Source organism: Oryzias latipes, chromosome 19 (assembly GCF_002234675.1).
Source record: "Oryzias latipes chromosome 19, ASM223467v1".
Classification (NCBI taxonomy): Eukaryota; Metazoa; Chordata; class Actinopteri; order Beloniformes; family Adrianichthyidae; genus Oryzias; species Oryzias latipes.
This window is the reverse complement of record NC_019877.2, coordinates 20348851-20365218: the sequence shown is the minus strand read 5'-3', so window position 1 is coordinate 20365218 and position 16368 is coordinate 20348851. Positions and strand designations below refer to the sequence as shown.

The window sequence follows — 16368 nt, the reverse complement described above, 5'->3', positions numbered from 1 at the left end:
AATGAATGACCTTGAATTATATACAGAAGTGTGAGTGAACCTGAAAGAAAAAAGCTGAATAGGAGAAAACAAAAAAAGTGAAAAATTGTTGTCATGGCTTAATTATTTCACATTTGCAGCAATGGGGGAGGGGGGGTCTGACCCCCCCAAAAAAACATGTTGAAAGATTTCAGGGGGTTTGACAGACTGACATTTGAAAGTCCCCCTCTGAAAACACACAACAAAACTTTTTACTTTTGTACTGTTTAAAAAAAAAACATATGTCTGTAAGCTTATTTAATAAAACTCTCTACCAATCTTGGATTCAATAAACATCTTTGTAGACAGCTGAGTAATAAATAAGGAAAGCCGGGGTCTCCATTACAGACCTGCAGGGACTTTTCACTGTCACTATAATTTTACTGTAAACTGGTAGCTGTGGTAAGTCACTGTTTACGGTCGCTGAAAGTCGTTTCTAATTTTGAACTTTAAATCTAAGGGTCAAGTTGAAGTGCTAAAGGTTCAAGATAAGGGCAGATAAAAGCAAAGAAGCATCAAACTGGCCTGAAATATTGAGGTGTTCAGCCACTGGAGCACATCAGTTACCCCAGTCGCAACCTTTTTATTTTCAAACCAATGACCTCACCAATCTATAACAGTCTAAGATAAGTAATTGGAGGCAGCAATCCAGTCTGTGAACCCAAACTCTGATTCTAAAGTGCCGTAAAGAGAGCGCCGGACTGCTGGGAGAAGAAAAACGCTCGTCTGCGTACACAAACACACACAGTCCACACTCGCATGTGGAGCAGCAGCAGCAGCAGCAGGCCCGGGTAAGGACACCCCCTTATCCGGATCTGGACAGCCCGCTTCTGCATCAAGCCTCCAACAACGAGTCACTGTGAGTTATGCCGTATATTTTCTCTGTTCAGGTGCAGACCAAAGTAAATTTATAAGAGGATTTGAATGCAGAGCGTATTTGGCTTCTTTTTTATTCAGAACTTTCATAAAGTGAACCAATCTGAAATAACAGAGCAAAAACATAAATAAGCCTGAAATAATATTAGGCTGTGTCACTCATAAATGATTGCAAAGCTCTTCTGTCCTCTGCTTGACTTGTTCAATTTTGAGTTTTAGTAACAGGTTTTGTGCTTTCCTCCCACTGACTGATCAAAGTGTGCAAGAGAAGGCTGGAGATATTTCACTGAAGTATGTGCAAAGAGGTGCGCTTCAAAGGCACGCAGTATTAAGATTCATAACTGCAGGCTTTGGATGGGTAACTGAAGAAGATGATAATGGCCCACGCTGACGTTTGGGGTGATAATGCAAAGGTGAAGAGGTTTTTTTCCTTCTCTAGGTAGAGGCTTCTGGTCAATCTGTCTGTAAACAAAAAGGTTTATGATGGAAATCAATAGGCAAAGAGAAAAACACACTGAAAGAAGCTGAAAACTGATGCATTTATTGTACATTTATTGTACATTTATTGTACAGCTGTTTCATCCAGTTTTTCTGATTCACAATCTAAAAAAATACATTATATTTGCTGGTATTACATTTTTAAATCTTCTTTACTTTCTTAAATCCATTTTTAAAATGAAATGTATCCTTTTTTTAATTTTATTACCAAACAATTTTGCTCTACCTATCCACCCACATACCTACCCATCCACCTACCCACCCAACTACCCAACCAACTAGCCATCTACCTACCCACCCACCACACACAGACTAGAGCTGGGGATATGGCCAATAGATAAAATCTCAGATTTTCAATTTTAATTGACCCCCCCCCCCATGCTTTTACTTTCTTTAACAAATATTCCGAACGATGGAATGTATTTAACACTACCTATTTTATTTTAACATCTCCTTCGAAAGTTGGCTCTGCTTTCGGATGGTGGGAACATGTAAACTCCACACAGAAAGGTTTTAGGTCCCCCAGCCAGGACTTGGACTTGGACTTTCGTGCTGTGAGGCAAAAGCATCAAACAGTGCGCCAACATTTTTTTACCATCAAAAATTGTACATTTTAACAAGGTGGAAGATTCAGCCTACGTCTTTTCGGTAAATATTTGATTATTGAATTATGAAGAGTCTTATCTAATGACTATATGAGAACTGGACCAAGTGAGTGTGACGTCACCCACAGAAAATTACTTGCATCCAGCTCAAACAAATGATGTCCATTCAGTTGCCTTATTTTTTGTCATATGTGAGGCCCCATATTAGAACCAGAAATTGTTAGTAAGCAGTGATTGGTTCATGTTGGTCTGAGTCATCCTTTCTATGGCAACCATTCCAGCCAAACATGTTTAAAAACTGAAAGGAAAATAAGAATGGTTATTCTGACAAATAGAATGACTGAGTTACAGCTGTTTTGTTTCTCTGTAGAAGTCAGCGGGATTTTGGCTTCTTGGAACCAGCGGTTCCTTCCTGTTTGGAATTAGAGGGGGAAATGGTCCCTCAGTGCAGTTCTCATATACAGTCAATGGTTGTGTTTGATCCAACACTTGGCTGTTTTGAGTGTCTGCTGTCTTCTAGTTGTTTAAATCACCCACCAAAGGACAGGCAGCAGGTGTGCTCCTCAGTGAACTGGTTGTCAGAGTAGAAATCAGATTTTGTGTTGTCTTTTTCTCATTGCCTGGCTGCCTAACTAGTTTTGGATTCATTTAGATTTGTTACTTTTCAGGTCAGTAGATGGTCTGGGCTCACACTGCCCCTCTGAACTTCTACACTTCCCCTCTCCTGCTCCCTCAGGTCAGGTGATAAGCAGCACCTGAATTTGTCGATGATGCAGCAGTGGCTTATTGGAGATGGACAGTTTGGACCAAATTGACCAAATGTACCAATTAAACTATTTTTTAATATAGATTAAAAACATTTCCCTTACATCTGGTTGTATTTGACTATACACCATTTAATCTTAAGAAAAGCATATTTGTTTAATATTTGCTGTGTGCGTTTTAAAAATAAAGTTGGCTTTACAGTGGATGTTAACGTTTTTTAACTGGACTTAACATGTTTTGTGCTTTATGTGTATTTTTTGTGTGTGATTTTTGACTGAATGCAGAGTAATTTGGCAACAAGCCTCCTAGTGGTTACCTTGTGAACTGCAGTGGCAGTGACTTCCCTCTAGTTTTTAAACCTTTGAAAGTCAGTCAAGCAGGGGGGTTTGAAACCCACTCCTCTCTGTCTTCTGGTGAACATTACACCACTCTGTCACTCTTTGGTGTTAGAGCAGAACATCAATGCTGTTTTACTGTAAGTAATGACACATAGACTGTAGATAAAGGCAAATCAATCGTTCGGTAAATATGTGACAGACTCGTTGAACTTTGAAAGAAAACCGAAGAAGTTGAAGCAGGTAGACAAGACGGTAAATTACAGGCAAAGGATGCATGCCTAACTAAAAAAAAAAAAAAGCAACAAGGAGTTTCAGGTCATAAAGATGTGGCAGAAATGATTAAAATCACTGTTCAAGACAGATATTGCAGCCATCTTTTATAAATACAGAATCAAAATCAGATGTTAAATAGAGCAATCTATAAGTCGTGGTGGTGTCATCAGTACATTTTTCATGAATTATACCTTTAAGTTAAAACTGCTTTGGACCTATGAAGATATCCTAAGGCAGGAGGGACCTCGGGGGCCCGGCTCTGGGCCCCAGTCAGCTCAAGAGCCAGAGCAAACTTTGTTTATAGAAGCAAAGACGTTCAGGAGGAACGTATCTGCTGGGCTGATCCCAGGAGTCCGACCTAATTAGAAACAACTGGATGAAGCTCACTTCAATGGCTTTGCAGATCTCTCTTTTTATGTTGCTTGGCTGCTTCTGAGCGTTCATCAGCTGCACCTTGAGGCTCATCTCCATCTCATAAGATTCCTCTGGCTGCGTGGCGTTTGTGGATTTCATGGAAGGTAAAAAGGAAACCTGAGGCTGCCACCTTATTCCAGCGCTCTCTGTCTCTCACTCACAAACACACACACACACACACACTCTCTCTTACAGGTCTGGTCTTAAAACAAAAGACTGCAATCACACGTCAGGTCAAATCTGTTTCCAATTGGAGCTGGACTTTCATGTGTTCAGGCTTCACCCTACTGCCTTTGAGAGGCATTACATCATGAGCCTTGGTTTCACTGTGGGTGCCTTTTAGCGTTTTAATCTCCCCCTTGTGTTTGGAGTCTAGTCAGTTATCATTTAGCAATGAGATCACTGGAGAATCGAGCTCAAGCGCCACTGACGAGCTGTTTGAACCCAGGTTAGACCTGGAGCGCTGCATAAATCCCGCAACAACACAACATCTATACGGTGATTACATGTCTGGCAATACGATGATTTGGCACACAAAAACCTAGACGTTGATCCCTGCCGAGCTTTCAAGTCAACCTTATCCTGTCATCAAACCGGTCGAACACAGAGTTCCTCATTCAGCTGGCATCAAAACCGTCTAACAAGCTCTGCCGAAGCAGGCAAACATTTTTGAACCGCGTTATGGAATTTTTCACATTGATATCACTCAGGGTAGAGACTAAATAATCACAGATCTTTCTTTCCACAACCTGCGGATGATGTTACTGCACAAAAACGAGCTTTATTTTATTGCTGGAAAGCTTCATTAATCGAGGGCTATCCTAAATAAAAGGATGTTGGTTGAAAATGTGAGAAAGCAGCCCAGTGAGATTCAGATGGAGAAGAGCTCGGTGTAAAGACCGCTAAAGATATATAAACAGTGTGTAACATTAAGCACCTGTGCAGCTCCATGAACTAACACTGGGGTTATCTGACACATCAAAGAAAACAAATGGAGCCTCAGTTTAAAATAAACTCCTCATTATTGACTACTGAACTAGTCTGACACCGTTGTAACTGTAATCCCTGGAATTTTCATCACTTATTCCTGCAAAATGAAATAAAGAAACAACCATGACTGATGTTCAGATTTGACCGTGTGAACTATGGGAAGCAGTCACACTCTTTAGAGGCGCTTCTGGTTTTAGTTGTGTTAAGTTGTGAAATTCTTACCACATTTTTAGCAATTTGAATTATTCACTAATTAAAATGTCTAGCTCCGTCAGGAGATTTCTGCTTTGGTTCTAGCTTTGGCTTTGCTCAGAAGGCTAAGACTGTTTAAGCCTTAGTCACATGTACCCATAAGGGTGCTGTAGGTTTTTGAGTTGTCTGGGCCCATGGAGGCTAGTATCTTCACACTTTAAACTGGAGATGTCACAAGTGGCACCTAAATGACACAGGTTTGTTGACCTACCATACTTCCTTAACCGTCTCCGTAAATTTGTGAATCAGCTGATTCTGACGCAGAGAAAAGCAGTTTACATGAAGCCGCACAAGACACACAATGTCTTTCTGTGCTTCAGAATCTGCTGGAATTACATTAATAGTGTAAACGTTTGAAGAGTTAAGGTAGTCGAAAGAATGTCAATACTGGAGCTAAAGCTAAAGCTCCAGTGTTAAAGGCTTAAGAGGAATGCAGGTGTGTCTTGCATTTCTCTTGAGATTGGTCCAGCCACCTCAAGGCATGTTATTAAAATGGAACGTACCATTGTATAAAGTTTATTGTGAAGTATTTATAAGGATAATGTAAGTAAGGTGCACACACTTGTGACATTTGCGTGTTGGTGTCTTACTGTCCTTATGCTACACTCTTAATAGTAAGGTGTAAGTATGGACTTATTATGCCTTTATCACATGCACTCATACTGTGGCCACCTCAATGGACATCATGAGAATGTACTATTGTCATGCGTGTGGTAAGTGTATCTTGAAGTATTAAGGCTAACAGGTGAAGCTGTCGCAGGGTGCTCTTTACGCAGCACTCCAGTTGTTACTAAGGTGCGAGCACTGGCTCCTTACCGACACACATCTGTGTCTCACATACTTTACTCTTACTTACATGTTGTTTAAGCGTTTGCCACAACCTGTCGCTTACAGCATGCCCCTAGAAATAACTGTGCATGAACATTTTCACCCTACGGGCTCACCTAATGGTCTCAGATCTTAAAATTTCCAGCATGCCATCTGCAACCGTATAGATTTGCCCACTTGTAGGGGAAGTTGCGACAAAGGCTTTGTGCGGTGCTCTCTCATCTTTGTCGAGAATCAATTAGATCCCTCTAACTCTTGAGGACGGAACTTCTCTGCAGAAGTTAACTACGGCACTGTTCCTTGAACCTGAGAACTTATTATTTCAGCTTTCCAAATGTCTTTCAGTCCCTAACTACCTTCAGAATGTTCAGGGATCAACTCCAGCTTTCAGATTGGCACATGCATTTTTGCAGTAGAGGCCTTTCCGGTTGGCACATACTCATCACACAAACATGCTGGTACGTTTATGGGCTTTGCATCTTGAATAATAAACAAGCTGGTCTGAGTCATGCATGTGACACCCACAACGAAAGTCCAGGTGGTTTCTAAGTTCTTTGGAGCCTCAGAGCAGAGATCTGTTGTGGGTTTGGACTTGGTGCTAAATCTGCTTTGAGGTTTATTGTTTTCCCATTCAAACCATACCCTGGGCTGGGAATGCTGGGAAACTTCTCACCATCATATGGTTTTAAGTCATAAAACTGCGGTATCACAAGAGAACCTAAAACTGGACCAGGAGCAGCTTCCTTATTAAAGGACCAGAGATGTATTGTCTAGTCAGTGGGAGACCTTCTGCCAAACACCTTTCGAATAGAAAACCTACTGTACCTGTGGAAACAAACTCAGGTGTGCAAACCTGCTGCTATCGAAACAACCATTTTGCCAGAGCTCACTGAATTAATCCTGTTTTACGGGAGACATCACCTATAGACACCTATAGAACCTCTATGATCTTCCCTTAACCCCTCAACGTGTATCAGCTGATTCTGACCTGGAGGAGTGTGATTTTTTATATTATGCTTTTATAATCGTGTAAAGCTGCTTTTCTCTGGGCAATAGAGAGAGAGAATTAGCTGATTAATGTGAACTCCATAAACATTATTGGAAAGTGTAGGACTGGGGATCACCAATAATGTCTACAATCGATTCGATCCGATTCACCAGAGCTTGGATGGATTCGATTCATGATTCTTTAAATCTATTTGATTTGATTCAATTTTGAAAGGACATTTTACTTATTTAAAAGTTGACCACGGCTGCACGGTTGCGCAGTGGTTAGCGCTCTTGCCTCATAGCAAGAAGGCCCCCGGTTCAAGTCCCAGCTGTGGGACCTGAAACAGTACATCAATGGGACCTTTCTGTGTGGAGTTTGCATGTTCTCCCTGTGCATGTCTGGGTTCTCTCACTGTCAGCTTCCTCCCACTGTCCAAAAACATGCTTCATAGGTCATAGGTGAACTATGACCTATGAGAGTCACCTATGACTCTCATAGGTCATAGTTCACCGTGAGAGTGAATGGGTGGGTGATTGTGGCCCTGTGACAGACTGGCGAACTGTCAAGGGTGTCCCCTGCCTTTGCCCAGAACTGGCCGGGACAGGCTCCGGCAGCCCGATGACCCCGAAAGGGATAAAACAGTAGAAGATGAATGACTGAACATGGTTATCACATTTAGACAAATTTGTATAGAAATACAGTAATAATCTTTATATGCTTTGAAGTGTTTTGAGCTTTCCTGTGAATGGATACTTTCATTGCTAAACTTCAAACTGCAAGTTAATTTAAAAAAAAAATGGTATTTTTCAGAAGTTTAGAAGAGTCTCCGGCTCCTCTTTGGAGAAGAAGAAAATGGAAAACAAAACAAGGCTCCTTCTTCGTTCTTTCCTCTCCCCCTCGCCAACATGTACCCCCCTGGAGAGAACAAGCCGCAGGCATCCAACAGAAACGCCAAACAGAAATAGAGTTGCTATTTCAGTCAAAGCTGGGTGTTATTTTTAGTTAAGTGACATTAGGTTACAACATTAGAAAATCAGCCGATACACCCCAGTTCTGTCAGACATCAAGTCTGCGGCTCTGTGAGTCACTGCAAAGTATGTGGTGATGTTACCCCAAGTGGCAAACAGCCCCAAATCCAGTCCAAGGGAGTGATCAAATCAAACAAAAATGTACTTCTGCTTATAAAAAACGAGAACTAAAAAACCTACATTTATAAAAGGTTTTTGGAAGAAGTCAAGATTGCTCTGTTTTTTTGTTTTGTTTTTTTAAGTAGGGGAAAAGGGGGTTACACACCCCAACATAACATTAGGGGTGCAACAAAACTTCTCCCTCTTTCGGCTTCTCCCATCAGGGGTCGCCACAGCGAACAAGTGGCATGGTAAATTTGGCAATGTTTTACGCCGGATGCCCTTCCTGACGCAACCTTCTCAAACCGGGCTTGGAACCGGCACAGGGGTAGAGAAGGGAACAGGGAGCAGCCTGGAGTCAAACCCAGGTTTCACGGACGGAAGGCGCCGCAAACCAGCATGAGCTAAACCAGCTCAGGGGTGCAACAAAACTGGTGAGCAATATTGGAGATATCCAGGCAAGTCAGAAGCCAACTCTGACAAGGAAAACAAAGACGTTCATGGATCTATTTGTCTACAAGTGGATGCATCAGAATGGAGCAGGGAGCTTGTGGCGTATTTTCTATGTAACAAACCAGCTGCATGTTTTCACCTGCTCCTGACTTACAATAATTTAAATAAAGAAATACTCAGGAATGCAATTCTGAGCTTAATTTTCTGTAAATATGTCCTGAAAAGAACCAAATACAATTTTCATTAACGTGGGTTTTTAATGCCTACCAAATCTGTAAGAAGAATGTGAGATTTTTGTAACCCTGGTTTCTAAATAATTGCATTAATATCACACTGATGCATCATAAATCTTGTTTGGTGTTTTGAGTGTGTGGCCCCCATTTTTAGTATTTATTAATAGATACAATTACAAGAAAGATTTTTTTTTCCACCTTCACACTGATCTGAATTTGTCTGGTTCCTGTGAAGAACATGTAAAATATGGTCTTTTTAGCATCTGCACACCGTAGTTGATGATCGGTGAGCTCAGTCTGAACTCAGTGTTCCTGATATTTCTGTTCAAAATTCCAACAGTGCTGTATTTTAAGCACTTGTTCTGGTCTGCCAGGAAGGCTGGGAGGAAAAAAAAAATCACAAGGAAAAACAAATTGTGACAAATTATCAAGTGATTTGATTCTTTTAAAGTGGACAACCAGCTGTGATATAACGGAAAAGGAGCCATCCTTCATACTTCATCCACTACTGACTTTACTGCTCATCATTTAGGACATAACATCTGTAATTTATCATTCTATTTAAAACACTGCTTCTAGTTATTCATCACCCACAGCGTCCAGCTGGCCTTTCTGCTTTCTGCTCACTGGTCTTAGTCTCTTTCAACTATAAAAAAGGCAGTTATCACAAAAGATTAGTATAGTAGCCAAAAAAAAACAATCCTACTTATGTTTCTAAGTATGATAAATTGTGTTTAGTATAAACCAGAGCATTATTTGTAAAGTTGTAATTAAAAAGGTTAAACATTTTCTGCATTATTACAGTAACTTTCATAGCCCCTCTCACCCATAGCTGCTCAATCTGCATAAACACATTTGTGAAATAATTTACTTTACAACATCAGGTCGTTATGTTTTGTCGGCTAAAGTCATTGCCTCGAGCATTTTCCACTTTAGTTTATCTAATTTCTTCATTGTCTACAAGTTTATACATTTTTTCAAACACATTGACATCTCCTGCTTCTACACCTGGCTGTGATTCATGTCTCCGGCTCAACTCGCGCCCCCGGCCGTCCCCCCAACTCCATCTGGATGAACCTCATCTGCTGGACTTTAAAATATGTAGTTGTAGAGTTACATAAGTTAGTTCTTCTCTGAGAGTTCTGGTAAATCGCCTGTCCGTCCTGGGGGAGGATCCCTCCTTCATGTGGACACCCCTGAGGTTTCTTCGTTTTATCCGGAATCCGTTTTTTTGGGAGTTTTTCCTTACCGCGAAGGGGGGAAGGGGGGTCTAAGGGCAGGGATGCCAGTTTAGCTTAGTCAGTTTAGTTAGTTCAATTAAGTAATCTCCTACTGAATTCTATGTATTCATGATCCTTTTGATTTTATGTTTTACTTTTTCATTTACCGATGCGAAGACCATTGAGACGACTTGAACTGAATTGAATTGAATTGAATTGAATTGAATTGAATTGAATTGAATTGAATTGAATTGAATTGAATTGAATTGAATTGAATTGAATTGACACACATAACCGTCCACTGGAAAATGTGTATGAACAACAGAGGTCCCACAAAAGCAGCTTCTCATACCAAATGGCACAGTGAGGCAACACAGGGAAGGCACTGACGGGAAAGACAACATAACACTCAGTCTACCAGAATCCCACAACCACTAGAATGACCATGGCAGTCATTTTGACCGCTCTGACATTATTTGTGGTTTGAATTCTATTCAAATGATTTGGCTACAATCACACCGCCCCCGGTAATGTGTGTTCAAGCCACCACTTCCAATAAAAAGTCTATGCAAACACGTGTATGTGTGCATTTCGGGCTTCCCCATTTAACCCCTTGTGCTATCCTATGGGGTCCAGATGACCCCACCCTTACATTGACATGACACAGGTGGATAAAGGTAGAGAGGATTCCATGTAATCCAAGGACACCAGTGAAGATCACAAATCATTGAAAGTAAAAGGTTCTGCGTACTGTCTTGTGGGTCCAGATGACCCCACTCCCAATGTTAAAGTGCCTAGGATAGCACAAGGGTTAAATCTCTCGCATTCATGCGTCACTACGCACATTTTTAATACTGTAAAATGTGCATCTATTGAAATGGCGTTGAAAGTTAAACCAGTTGAACTTTTACCAATCAGGGACTCGGATTTGGTAGTGATGTGTGGATGGCTTCCCTTTTCAATCGTGGACGTGTTAACAATTTGTTAATTAATTATGAAGGAGAAATGAAAAATAGCAGTTTGTGCCTGACCAGCATTATAGGACAGCGGTCCACAACCTTTATTGCACCACAGACCAGGTTGATGTCTGGCAAAATCTTCACGGACCGGTATGTTACATGTGGCGGACGCACGCTGCAGCAACGCTGCAATAAAGGCAGAGACACCTGATAAGACGTACTCTGCACTTTTATTTGGACACGCTAAACATTGTACATCGCACAGGTGTCATCATCCTCTCCCCTTCCCACACCCATGGTGCTAAAAAGAAGTAAACCCAACAGGAAGAAATAACTGAGGGTGAAACAACATAACTGCCAGATGAAAGGACCCGCTGGCAAACAGAAACACCCGTACTCAACCCTATTTTGACCAAAGCAGGCAAACGGGATTGATTTAATTCCCTGTGATGCCAGCTCCGACAGTAACCCCTGCAGCCTGCGGAACTCCCACAGCAGATCAAACGTGCACGTGACGTTATAGAACACTTCACATTTGACACTTTGACATTTCACACCAAGCCCCTTCCAAAGCATGTAGTCAATTGTGTCATTTTGAAGTAGAAATACATAGATCCCTTTTTTATTTTAATGATAAAACAATGTTAGAATAAAGTAGAAGGAGCATCGTTTCCAGAGGAAAATGCAGGGCTGAATGCTATATTGCTGAATGAAAGTGAAACTTAAAGGGTAATTGGCATATAAATAAATGATCAAAGTTGACCATAAAGTAAAAACAGCACAATAACTCAAACCAGCGAGCTCCTGCACCAAGGATTACCCATGTATTTAAATGGAGGCAAAAATCCTGGAATATCTTGAAAAATTAAAGGGTTTGAAGGACCAAAAGTCATAGCTGGAAAGAGCTGAACATTTTAATAGTTGAACGGTTAAAATAGCTAAGAAACTGTACGAGTTAAGCTGCAAAATGGCGGAAGATACTATAATAAAGAAAGAAAGAGAAACAAAAAAACATATAAAATATAAAAAACATATAAAGTATAAAAAAATATAAACCCATTTCGGAAAAGTCATGGTCCTACTGGTCCATAGGTTTCCTTCTTTTAACAAAGTTTTGATGTAGCTAATTTTGAAAGCAGTATAATTGAGTGCCTCTGTAGTATTAGTGTTAATACAGGGAAGTCACATTTAAAATGACCTTTAAAATTGCCTTTTACTGTAAGTCACATTAAAAGAAAAAAGCAGAGATTAAACTCATATCTAGGATGATTTGGTAAAACAAAGGATGCAGAAGTGATGGGATTAATAAATCTTTGAAAATGTTGACTCCAAACTAAAGTGTTCAGCACATCTTGTAGGAGTTTACTTTTCTTTTCATTTGTTGCATGATGTCGATTGTTTAAACAGTTTTTACGGAGCTCTGCTCTGGATTTTCGATCCTGTCCATGAACAGCACAGTCTGTGCCAAATTCACTAAAACCAGACACATTTAACACCTGTGAGCATGTTGTGTTGGAGAAGCCCCATCCTGAAACACAGACTGGAAGGGAAAGAAAAAGAAGAAAACCAAGACATGATAAACAGTGGAACTTGTAGTTTGTAAAACAAAAAAAAAGGAAAGCTGAAGCATCTGGTAAAGAACAAGTCAAATGAACAAAGTTAACGCATCTTGAATTTACTAGTAACCACTATTCCAAAAGTTAGTGAGTCTTGTTTACTTGCGTGTTTGTTGTTTTTCAAACTCTGCATCCACCTTTTACATTTAAAGTTTGACCTTAAAACAGCGTAATTGGGGGTGTGGTCTATTCATCAACAGGCGTAGGGTGTGCTTCAATATTTGCCCAGTTTGTCTGTGTTTTGGTCATTGAGATGTTGACGAACAGAAAACGGAAAAATTGCCTTTTGGCTCTACACCAATGAAACCATCGTACCCATTTTTTTTTTTTCAGAAGAATTGCTTGAAAGTAGAATTTATCAGCAGATTCTGTCATTTTTACCACCATAATGTCAACATTTTAAATGAGCGCTTAATAGCTTTGTTGCTCTTTTAGAGGTCATTTTATTGATTCTGTAAAGCTTTTAGTCTTCTAAATGTCTGCATAAACAACTTATTTTTACATTTTTTTGGTTCTGCACTTGAATTAATATTTTCATATGTTGCCCACTGAGTAGACACGTTTGTAAATCCTAAATCTGAAACACTTCAACTGTTGATTGGTTTATTCCTTCTAACCCTAAACTAACAATGCAAGAGAGTTAATGCAAGAGCGAAAAGGAGTGAGCAAATGTTTTATTACTATGTTATGGATGCAGACGTGTTAGTGTCCTGAATATTTTTAAATATTTTACTGCCATTACTTTGGATCCCAGTTATCATAAAAATCTTCACCGGGACCATGTTTAATCGAGCTAATTTTGGATTTATCAGGAACTGCATGTCTACCCAAATGGCATGTATATGCATTCCATGCTTTTTCCCCCCACATGACCTTGAGTCTGACAAGTTGTTCTCAGGCCAATCATACCACTTTGAAACCGTAATAGTCCCCATATAAACAGACACTTCAAATTTTAGCCAAAAAACAAATCAGTTTCTCCACTGAACCATTTCTTCAAAATATAACCTTTTGACCTAAGATCAAGTTCTCAAAAGCCTGCATGACCCGATAAATTCAGCTATGGGTGGGCAACTTCACCTCTCAGGGATTCTGTCAGTCTGAAATCAAACAAATCTCAAGAAAAGTTTCCAGTCAGGACTGTGTATTTCTCAGGGTAAAAGTACTTTTAGTCTCGCTTCCACTATCACAGCAACAATCACATTGACCAACACAAACACCTTCTTTGGTTATTCTTTACAGACGTTGGTAAAGTCATGTTCAGAGCTGTCAGCACATACAGGATCCCTACTGCTACCGCTGTTATCGTCATGTGAGAGACAACAGAATTGAATTATTTCTTTTCCAAACTGTTTTAGAACGTTTAACCTTCTCTGTTTTTTTTGGGTGACTCACTTTGCCCTATGTTTTAACTGTCATAGTTTACACCTTTAACCAAGTTGTTTGAGGTATTTCTAAAATATTTTGTCATTTTAATGTCCACTGTCATTGAAAAAATAAATCAGCACAACACAAATAAAATATATGTTACACTTACTAATCAATATTTAGGGTTTTTTTTTAAAAAGCACTGAATTGTAATGTAGCAGTTTTGCGCCCCCTGGTGGTTTGGAGGTCCATGATCCATCCTGCCTGCTCAAGCCTCTGATAGATCAGATTTGGAACATTTACATTTCTTCTCCACTATGTGGTCTGCAATCATTTTTGTTTGTTTATTTGCATATTATTTCATAATTGTATTTTTATCTTTCCCGTTGTTGTCCAATCAGGCTTGACAAGTTTAGAGTTGGAACACTTTTTAGATTGGACTGCTTAGATTTTTGTGTGTTGTTTGTGCGTTTTTACTACAACAGATGGAATACCAAGAATAAACAAAAAGAAAATTAAAGATTTTAGGACCTTAACTGCAAAAAATTCTAACTAAATTGTACACACATGCCTCAATATAACATTTTTAAATCTTTTATTTTACATACCGGTACATATTTATTAATTAGTATGTATTTACACTCTAAATAGGCCTAGGATAAGTTGCCTATATGCATTCTTGTCAATGTATTGTTTTATTTCAATATTTAATTGGTTTTCTAGAATTATTTGCCATTTTTATACAAATAATTATTTATTTTTGATTAGTTAATTCATGTTTATTTGAACTTCATTTGGCCTTTTTGTGTCTTTGCTTGTACTGGTGAATGAAGGAGGAATATTATGTTAATTAATTACAACGTCTGTGTCAATAAAGCTTCCCCAGCTTTCGCAGCTCCATGAGTAGAGCTGAAATGAAAACCAATAAGTCCAGTGGGAGCCTGGTTGTCACTCATTGACAGTGATGTTTGTGGGAGGAAGGAACTGGCTGTCAGATGTGGCTCATGCAAAGCAGCGTGGCTGCAGGCTGGGAGCTTTCATGCTCTCCAGCTGCTGGATGTGGAGGCAGGCGGCCGTGAGGACTCACTTCTCTCTTGGGGTAATTACTCCACCTGAAACTAGACTGAAAATGTTTGAATAATCATGTCTGTGAATTGAGTCAGTGACAGTAGTGAAGTTAGCTGCAACAAGTGAGTGCAGTTACTGTTTTTGGGAAGCAGCTGGCTGGGCTGTGTGTGCTGATGAGTGGAGCTGGGAAGTGACTGCCGAAGTCTGGAGCTGCAACACTCTGGCGTTTCCACGCCGTGGTTTTCAGAACCGTTTGTTGTGTTTGGCAGACATGACACATCCTGAGGTCAGCCAGTGTTGGTCATCTTTTTTCCTCTTAGTTAACTCAAATTCCACTGGTGTTCTGATGACGTAACACGGCGATAATGCGGATTTACACAAAAAACGGAGTTAGTGTTGGTTTCAGCCGCGTTCAAACCCCCTTATCTGTGTTTATTTACCTACACTGAATCAATTAATCTGGGATCCGGCCCACAGCCATGTACTGGATAAGCTCTCGTCTCAAAACATTTGGATTTAATTATCATGGGGATATGATATCCAAACAATCTGGTTTCCTCCATCAATAACATGTTTGCAGTCATGGCGCTCAACACTTTTTACACATGGATTCTGAGCTGTTAGCATTTGCTAACATGGTAAAATCCAATTTAAGGGAAGTTGAAATGGTGGAGATCTGTGTGAGGACAGAAAAACAAGTTTATCTGTGTGATCGTTCCTAAATAATGTAAGTCCAGCTGAGCCTCCGAAGGAAACCAGCCGAAGCTTTGGAGCGGCGGATAAGAGCAGAGCAGCACACTGAGGAAACAAAAGGCCACAGCAGCGCAGCGCCGCACAGATAAACTTCACAGAACCTGATGAGCTATTTATACTTTTGAAGCAGGCAGCCGTTATTCAGACCAAACTTTGTTTTTTTTCTCATCTTCCTAATCTGAACTCTACAACATAATTCCTCTGTTTTACTGGCTGAGTTTAGAGTTAAATATGTGTAGTCTGAACAAGTTTTTCCTTATTTTGAAAAGAAAATAACTGGTTTGTTCTTCAGACAACAGGGATGTTTATCATAATATTTTAAAGCCAGTTTCTGTGTTTCTATGCCATTGAAACTTCATCTGTGCATCTACGTTTGAGGAAAAATACATGTTTACAGTAGAATGTATACCTGTTTCTTTACAGTGCAGAAGAAAAGACATATTAAAAGCCTGTAGACTAAAATTAAAACAAACTGCTGTTGTAAGAATTGAGCCATCATTTAAATTATATTTCATCTTTTGTGTGTGCCACACAACAAACTTGTGTGATGATGCTTTATAATGTGTATGATACTACCATACAGGACTCTTTACTAGCCCTATTATCACCAACCTGTGTGGCTTTGCAAATCTCCATGGTGAAGCAGCCCAGAAAAACACAAAGATGAGATTCTAATTTCATAGCACTTGTTTGTAGATGACACAGTGCATGTGCTTTGGTGTT

At 39.9% G+C, this 16368-nt stretch overlaps 1 long non-coding RNA gene across 2 annotated transcripts in view; it reads left to right on the top strand.

Moving 5' to 3' along the window:
- The first annotated feature begins 630 nt into the window (after positions 1 to 630).
- The window catches only part of LOC110017202, a 90458-nt gene continuing 74720 nt past the window's right edge, over positions 631 to 16368 (top strand). Inside the window, exon 1 of one of the 2 annotated variants that reach the window (XR_002292520.2) lies at positions 631 to 877. This is a non-coding gene — a long non-coding RNA (uncharacterized LOC110017202). Of the gene's footprint in view, positions 878 to 14830; positions 14924 to 16368 lie in introns of those variants that run through there. The other variant, XR_002292521.1, reaches the window with a different exon arrangement.